Source organism: Chelonia mydas, chromosome 1, assembly GCF_015237465.2.
Source record: "Chelonia mydas isolate rCheMyd1 chromosome 1, rCheMyd1.pri.v2, whole genome shotgun sequence".
Lineage (NCBI taxonomy): Eukaryota > Metazoa > Chordata > Testudines > Cheloniidae > Chelonia > Chelonia mydas.
This window is the reverse complement of record NC_057849.1, coordinates 261,570,452-261,579,382: the sequence shown is the minus strand read 5'-3', so window position 1 is coordinate 261,579,382 and position 8,931 is coordinate 261,570,452.

Sequence of the window (8,931 nt, the reverse complement as noted above, 5' to 3'; positions counted from 1 at the left end):
AGCCCAGGTGCTGCTGCGGGGAGAGAGAGCTGGGGGGAGTCCTCTCTCCCTGCTGTCGACCTGGAGCACCCTCCTGCACCCCAAACCCCTCATCCCTGGCCCCACCTCAGAGCCTGCACCCGCAGCCAGAGCCCTCCCCTCCTCCCACCACGCCCCAACCCCCTGCCCCCGCCCTGAGGCCCTCATCCCCAGCCCCACCCCAGAGCCCACACCCCCAGCCAGAGCCCTCACCTCCTCTGCACCCCAACCCTTTGCCTCAGCCCTGAGCCCCCTCCCACACTCCGAACCCCTCGGCCCCACCCTGCCACATGACTTTTGTTATGTGCACCAATATGGCATAACAAAATTCATTCTGCACATGGATGGGAAAAATTAGAGAGAACATTGGCGGGGTCCCCCAGGAATCTGTACTGGGACCAGTACTGTTCAACATATTCATAAATGATCTGGAAAAGGGAGTGAACAGTGAGGTGGTAAAATCTGCAGCTGATACAAAATTACTCAATATAGTTAAGTCCAAAGCTTACTGCAAAGACTTACAGAGGGATCACTCCAAGTTGGGTGACTGGGCAACAAAATAGCCGGTGAAATTAAATGTTGGTAAGTGCGAAGTAATGCACATTGGAAGACATGATCCAAACTATACATACACAATGATAGGGTCTAAATTAGCTGTTACCACTCAAGAAAGAGATCACAGGGTATGCCTACACTGCAAATTCAACAAGCATGGCTTGTCCTTGCCAGCTGACTTGGGCTCGCAGAGCTTGCGCTAAGTTTTTTTATGATGAAGCAGAAAAACTGCCAGCCAGCATGGCAGGGGTTAAAGGGAGCCTTTGGGCCCAGCTAGCCCAGCCTCATACCTGCAGGCGCAGCCAATGCCAGGCCTGGAGAGAGGGAGAAAAGGAGAAAGCCTGGCTCAGTTTGGGGCTGACTGGAAAAGACGCAGGACCCAGCTGTCTCCCTCCCTGAGGGGAAGGAGCACTAGCCTGCCAGCCAAGGCAGCCAACAGGGAGGAGGCACTGTCTTCCCAGCTTGGGGAGACTGCAAAGGGGACCTAGGAGCCTCCAGCACCTGAGGTAACTGAGTGAGCGAACCGCAGAAACATTGTGGGGTTCGCGCTCACCAAATTGCGGCTGCCTCGCCTGAAGAAGCCTAGGACCCTGGCAAGGTGCCACCCAAGAGAGGACCCTACAGGAGGCAAATTGCCCAGCAAATTGGACTAGGGGGCCACATCCCAAACTGAACAGATTGGTGGGAAGTAGCCCAAGGCACTAGATTTGACTCCCTACTGGGAGGCCCCCTACCGTGTTCAGTGGTTGACATACAAATGGCCCTGGGCTGGGGCCTGATGAAGAGGGAGGGGGAGCAGGGCACGAAGAGCCATGTGCTCTAACTGCTAGGCAGCCCAGCCCTCCAAGGCACCTGTTGCAGTTCTGTTTAATTGTGGTTTAGATGTTCGGGTTTGGGATGAAGCCCCACTTCTGGGATCCTCACAAGGTTCATAGATTCATAGATTCACAGATATTTAGGTCAGAGGGGACAATTATGATCATCTAGTCTGACCTACTGCACAATGCAGGCCACCGAATCTCACCCACCCACTTCTGCAATAAACCTCTCACCTATGTCTGTGCTATTAAGTCCTCAAATCGTGGTTTAAAGATTTCAAGGAGCAGAGAATCCTCCAGCAAGTGACCCATGCCCCATGCTACAGAGGAAGGCGAAAAACCTCCAGGGCCTCTTCCAATCTGCCCTGGAGGAAAATTCCTTCCCAACCCCAAATATGGCGCTCAGCTAAACCCTAAGCATATGGGCAAGATTCACCAGCCAGATACTACAGAAAATCCTTTCCTGGGTAACTCAGATCCCACCCCAGGCTCCAGCCCAAGCCTGAATGTCGGCACCACAATTAAACAGCCCCTTAGTCTGAGCCCTGAAAGCTCAAGTCAGCTGGCATGGGCCAGCTGCAGGTTTTTAATTGCAATGTAGACAAAATTTAAAGTCATCATCTCTGAAAAGATCTTTTCAATGTGCAGCATCAGTCAAAAAACCTAACGGAACGTTAGGAACCGTTAAGAAAGGGATACATAATAAGACAGAAAATATAATGCCACTATATAAATACATGGTACACCCACACTGTGAATATAACATGTAGTTCTGGTCACTTCGTCTCATAAAGATATATTAGAATTGGGAAAGGTACAGAGAAGGGCAACAAAAATGATTAGGGGCATGGAACAGCTTCCATATGAGGCGAGATTAAAGACAAGGACTGTTCAGCTTAGAAAAGAGATGACAGAGGGGGTGATCTGATAGAGATCTATGAAATCATGAGTGATTTCGAGAAAGTAAATAAAGAAGTGTTATTTACCCCTTCATTTGTCACAAGAACCTGGAGTCACCCCATTAAATTAATAAGCAGTAAGTTTAATACTAGCATAAGGAAGTACTTCTTCACACAATGCACAGTCAACCCGTGGAACTTGTTGCCAGGGGATGTTGTGAAGGCCAAAAGTATAACTGGGTTAAAAAAAAATTAGATAACTTCGTGAAGCTAGGTCATTAATGGCTATTAGCCAAGATGGTCAGGGATGCGACCCCATGCTCTGGGTGTCCCTGAACCCTTGATTGCCAGAAGCTGGGACTGGAGGATAGGAGATGGGTCATTCGATAGTTGCCCTGTTCTTTTCATTGCCTTTGAAGAATCTGGTTCCGGCCACTGTGGGAGGACAGGGTACTGGGCTAGATGGACCATTGGTCTGACCAGGTATGGCCGTTCTTATGGTGTGCTGAGTCCCAAGACTAGACTAGCAGGGGATGCTGAAAGTGAAATCTATGACCTATAAAGTCTGGTTAAAAAAAATGGGCATCTTTAGTCTTGAGAAAAGAAGAGTGACCAGGGCCCTGACAACAGCCTTCAGATCTGTTGAGGGCAGTTATAAAGAGGATGGTGATCGATTCTTCTCCCTGTCCACTGAAGGTAGGTCAAGAAGTAACAGACTTAGTCTGCAGCAAGGGAGATTGAGGGTAGATATTTCTGACTATAAGGGTAGTTAAGCTCTGGAATAGGCTTCCAAGGGAGGCTGTGGAGGTTTTTAAGAACAGGTGGGACAAACACCCGTCAGGGATGGTCTAGGTTTACTTGGTCCTGCCTCAGCACAGGGCTGGACTTGACGACCTCTTGAGATCCGTTCCAGCCCTACATTTCTATGATTCTATGATCCTTCTTACTGCTTTGCTCCTTCACATCTATGCAGCAAGCTTGCCTTGCGATTGGCTCAGCATTCTTGGCCTGAAATGCTCCAGCTCCCAACAAACAGTCACTACATTATTTCTCAAGACGGGACGTGGCTTTGAAGAGAAGTGCCTAAGTACTGCAGAGCTGAGAAACCACAGGCCCTCCTGAGAGATTGGCCCAGAGGGAAGAACTGGAGTAGAAAGCATGGTTTGTTCTCCTTGGTGCGGTAAACAAAGTTCCCCAGCTCAGAGACCAAAGCCAGCATCTTGTAAGAACACTGCGAAAGTCATGGTGCAAGGAAAGGCAGAGTAACTCACAGCAAGCAGAGAGATGCACTGCACCTCTCTCGTCTCTATTCCCTCTCTTCACATGCTGTGCTATTTTAATTATGTGCTCTCTAACACTCTAGACCCTGATTTATGTGCGGGGACTCATTTACTTCAGTTGGGCTCCACATGGGTGCGAGGTTCTGTCCATTGCAGGGGCTCATTGCAGGGCAGAGCCCATGGCAATATCAGGGCCTTAGACTGTAATCTCTTCATGGCAGGGGCCTTGTCTTGGTATATGCTATAAATGTCATGCACACCTGTGGTACTGCATAAATAATGATAAATGGGGAAGTGGCCCAGCAAGAACACTGCAGAGGAGGCTAGACCACTGCTTTTAGTGGGGAGAGCAGCTGCACTGCTGTGCCTTTCACAGTGTAATGTGATTACTCGTCAGCCACACTGGCTGGAGAAAAACAAAACAGGAAGTGAGATGGAGCTGTGTTTATGGAAACATGTTCCTGAGCAGAAGAAGCCTCCCCAGTGACTGTCCCATCAGTGTACACAGCTAATTATAGGGACAATTTTTAAAGAGCCTTGTTATGTACACTGGTGAGTTTAATTCCTTCTGTGTCTTCCGGAGGGCTAAATGTAAACCTACAAATCCTTGAACCACAATACGGGCAAAACCGCTTCCCATTCCTCCCCGACCTTGCCATAGACAATACTAAAGGAGTACTTGTGGCACCTTAGAGACTAACCAATTTATCTGAGCATGAGCTTTCGTGAGCTACAGCTCACTTCATCAGATGCATACAATAGAAATCCAGTGAAAAGAGAATTTACTGTCCTGCACATCTACAGCTGATTACAGAGCTCTGACTAAAAAGCAGGTAGGTAGCCTTTATGATTTGCTGTGTGGAAGGTGATGGGGAGCTGAGAGGGTAAGTACCATTATGAGAGTTGAAACACAGAAGAGAATGGGCAGTAGGACATTTCTGGAGCATTGTGCTTGAGTCAGCAAAACACTTAAGCACACAGCTAACTTTAAAAAGAACAGGAGTACTTGTGGCGCCTTAGAGACTAACCAGTTTATTTGAGCAAAAGCTTTCGTGAGCTACAGCTCACTTCATCGGAAGCATAAAGTGGAAAGTACAGTGAGGAGATATTATACATACACACAGACCATGAAAAAATATACATTGTAAGGAGAGTGATCACTTAAGATGAGCTATTACCAGCAGGAGAGTGGGGTGGAGGGAGAGAAAACCTTTTGAAGTGATAATCAAGGTGGGCCATTTCCAGCACATTTCCAGCAGTTAACAAGAACGTCTGAGGAACAGGGCGGGGCGGGGGGGGGGGGGGGAAGGGGGAAGGAACGAGAGACTGCTGAATTGGAATTAATTTGCAAATTGGATACAATTAACTTAGGCTTGAATAGAGACTGGGAGTGGTTGAGTCATTATACTAGGTGAAGCTATTTTCCCTTGTTTATCAATATCAAAAATCTGGGTAAATGAAATAGTGCTAACTTTGGCTGCTGTCTTCTTCAAGTGATTGTGGTATGTCAATGACCTATCCAATGTCACAAGAAGGTAAATCAGCTTTGGGTCGTGCTGCAGGCATTGGCCATTTAAGAAAATATTTAACTTGTGGCTTGTGCTTGCATTATGCAGATGAAATACACTAGAAACTGTCTTGGAAAATCTTGGCTGCAAGTGCCATTGACAACAGTAGTCTGCCATGAGCTTCATGTCATTATTCAGGACTTGTCAATTTCTGAGAAGAATTGAGATTGATAGCTGCAGCAGGTGTCATCGGCATAGATAAACTTGTACAAGAGTGTTGCTGGCAAGTCGTTGATGTACACATTGAACAGTATTGGTGAAAGAACTGAACCTTGACGAAGACCGTTAATCTGACACATCCAGGAACTGCAACGGTCGCTCATGTGTACTCTGAACTGCCTATTTTGCAGGAAGAACTCTACCAATGCACAGCAACTCGAGAGAGTTTACACAGAAGGTCTCTGTGCCAAACAGTGTCATGAGCAGCTGTCAAATCCAGGAAGATGGCTCCTGTCTTTAGATTTTGTTGAAAACCATTTTTGATAAAGGTGGTCAAGGCCAAGACTTGATCACAGGTGCTACGTCCTTTCCTGAATCCTGCCTGCTCAACCTGCAAGACATCATCCACCTCTAGAGAGATTCGTTGGAGGATCAAGCACTCAAACACCTTAAAACACACTGACAAGGATACTGGGCAGTAACTTGCCATGTTGCAAAGGTCCTTGCCCAGCTTAAGAATGACAATAATCTTTGCTTGACATCAAGAATATGGTAGTTTCTTCTCATTAATGACCTGGATATAGAAATTAGTGAGGCACTGTGACGCCTTTGGTCCAAGGTGCTTAAGGAATTCTGGCAAGATGTTATCATACCCTGCTGCTGTGCCTGGTTTGATGGAGGTAAGGGCCTTATCTAGCTCATCAACCATGAATGGCTCTAGTTGACTCCTGCCCACATTCTGATGTTGAAGATGACACCATTCACCATATACTTTTCTTTACATTGCTTCTCCAGCTGAACCTTGGCTACCCTCAGTTGATGGCTTGCAACTTCACTGGGCTTAACCAGTGGGCGATTTTGGCCTGGAGGTCGTTTGGCAGCAATAGCTGGCAAATCAGATTCCTGCACTTCTGGCTGGAATAAGTGAAGTCAAGTTTCTCCATAAATTCCTTTCACCAAGTGAGTCTGGCAGTGTCTAGAGACTCAACCAGATGGTCTGAAATGTCTGAGTCACCAGATAATTCAAATTTCCTGAGCAAGACTTGGTAATCAGCACTCAGGCAGGGAGTGTAAACTGTTTGACCGCCCTATGGTACAGTTGAACATGCAGCTTTGTAAGTGGCTCCTTGAAATTGGAGGTAGGCTTCATTGACTGGGATACAATGCAACAGAATGGTAACACTATGTTCCAGAGCATTGCAGAACTTTTCCCAGTTTGCCTTATTCCACTGACGCTTGATTGAACTTTGAATGATGGGTATCTGGAGCCCAACGTGGATGAGTAATGGTCTATGTTGTCTGTGAGGGAAGTTATCAAGTACTTTACAACTCACCGGTTGTGGATGATCATCTAGTGAACTCACCCAGCACAGATCAGGTGAATACTCTTTCAACCATCTAGCTGAGAGAAATGCGCCACATTGTTTTGCATTGTGAATCAACACAAAGTTGTTATTAATTGCCCAGTCCATCAAACTCTCACCATTGTCATCCGAATCAGCATACCCTAACTCAGAGTGATGACTGTTGGAATCTCCAACAAAGATTGCTGGATGATCAAGTGTTGGGAAGATCTTCTGATCCCAGTGAACACTTGGTGGCTTATATACATTGGCAATCCTAAAGTTGCCAACTTGGATCACGTCGTAACAACTGGAGGAAGAGAGTGGAATAGCATCAGATATGTTGGAACACACATATGTGGCAGGGCCATCTTTAACATCTGGGGAGTGTGAGATGAGGTCAAAGCCATCAATACCATAATGTCCTGCTATGCTGATAGCAACACGAGTTTCTTGCACACAGATTACATCAATACTGTGATGAGTGGCTAAGGCATAATGATGCTGTGCTTGGCTGCTGACAGACCCTCAACATTAAGCTGAAGAATTCAAAATGCCGGTCCGATAGCTCAAAAGTAGAAGGATGGCAGATGGCAGCTGACCAGGATTCATCGACAAATTTGGTTTGCTGGTTGCATCATTAGCTTCCCTGGCCATGAGCGGCGAGTTCTATGGGCCCATGGAGCCTCGGCACCAGGAATATTCCTGTTGCCCAGGCACCACGGGCCTGGCTCCAGCACTGGTCTCTCCCTCGGCCCCGCTTTCCGCCCCCGGATGCACCCCTCCCCCCAAGTCACCTGGGCCATTTAAAACAGCCTGGGGGCCCCAATCACCACCAGCAGCGCAGCGGAGGTGAGCGGCTTCCTGCCTGCTTGCTCCACGTGGCTGCTGGCCCCTCCCTTCAGCCCCTGAGCAGGGTTGGTCTGTGTCCCGCCTCAAGCACTCCTGTGAACAATGGGAGGCTGTGGGGGCAGTGCCTGGGGGGTAGCAGCACATGGAGACTCCCGGCCTGCCCTGCCTAGGAGCCCCAGGTAAGCGCTGCACCCCCTCACCCCCTCACAGAGCCTGCACCCCCCCTTTCGGCCCCCAAACTCCCTTCCAGAGCCTGCACCCCCATCCCCAGCCCAGAGCCTGAACCCAAACTCCATTCCAGAGTCTGCACCCCTCAGGCCCTCCTGCACCCCTGGCCCCTGCCCCAGCCCGGAGCATGCACCCAGCACCCAAACTCCTTCCCAGAGCCTGAACCCCCACCCCCTGCCCACGCACCCTTTTCTGCCCCCAAACTCCCTCCCAGACCCTGCACTCCAGCCCTCCGCTCTCCCTCCCAGAGCCTGAACCCCTCCCCCTCTCCTGCACCCCTATCCCCTGCCACAGCCTGGAGCCTGCACCCAGCACCCAAACTCCAACCCAGAGCCTGCACCCCAGACCCCCTCCCCCACCCCCACCCAAACTCCCTCCCAGAGCCCAACCTCTCACCCATCCTGCACCCCAATCCCTTGCTTCAGCCCAGGGCTTGCACCCCAGATCTCCTCCTCCCACCCAAACTCCCTCCCAGAGCCTTAGGCAGGTGGGGGGGGGGGCTGAGTTTGGGGGGGCGGAGTTTGGGGGGGGGCAGGTTCTGGGCACCACCAAAATTTCTACAAACCTGTCGCCCCTGTCCCTGGCCCAGGCCAGGTACTGACGGGGAACGCAATGTGAATGGTGATCCCTTGCCCTCCCCGCAGTTGTTAATAACTCTCACTGTTAAAAATTATGTCTTATTTCCAGTCTGAATTTGCCCCGCCTCAGTTTCTGGCCATTGGATCATGTTTTACCTTTTCTCTGCTACACTGAAGATCATATTATCAAATATTTGCTCAGCCCATACAGACTGTAATCAAGTCACCCCTTAACCATTTCTTTGTTAACCTAAATAGATTGAGCTCCTTGAGTTGATCACCATGGTACAGGTTTTCTAACCCTTTGATCATTCTCATGGGGTCTTCTCTGAGCCCTCTCGAATTTATCAACATCCTTCTGGAATTGTGGGCACCAGAACTAATACCGTAATAGCACCTAAAGGCCCCAACACAGATCGGTTCTTCTTGGGTATGTGCAGTACTTCGCTCAGAGTAAATGGCAATCCCTATCCCGATGGGTTTACAATCTAACCAGCCAAGACAAGAAAGGACTCACTGGAGACAGAAAGTAACACTGGAGGGGTGCTCGCTTTTTTGCTTCTGAATGCTGCTCTCACTGCACGCACTCGGGGTTCCTTGCATTCTTCTATTCTCCCCCACAGAAGCTACCTG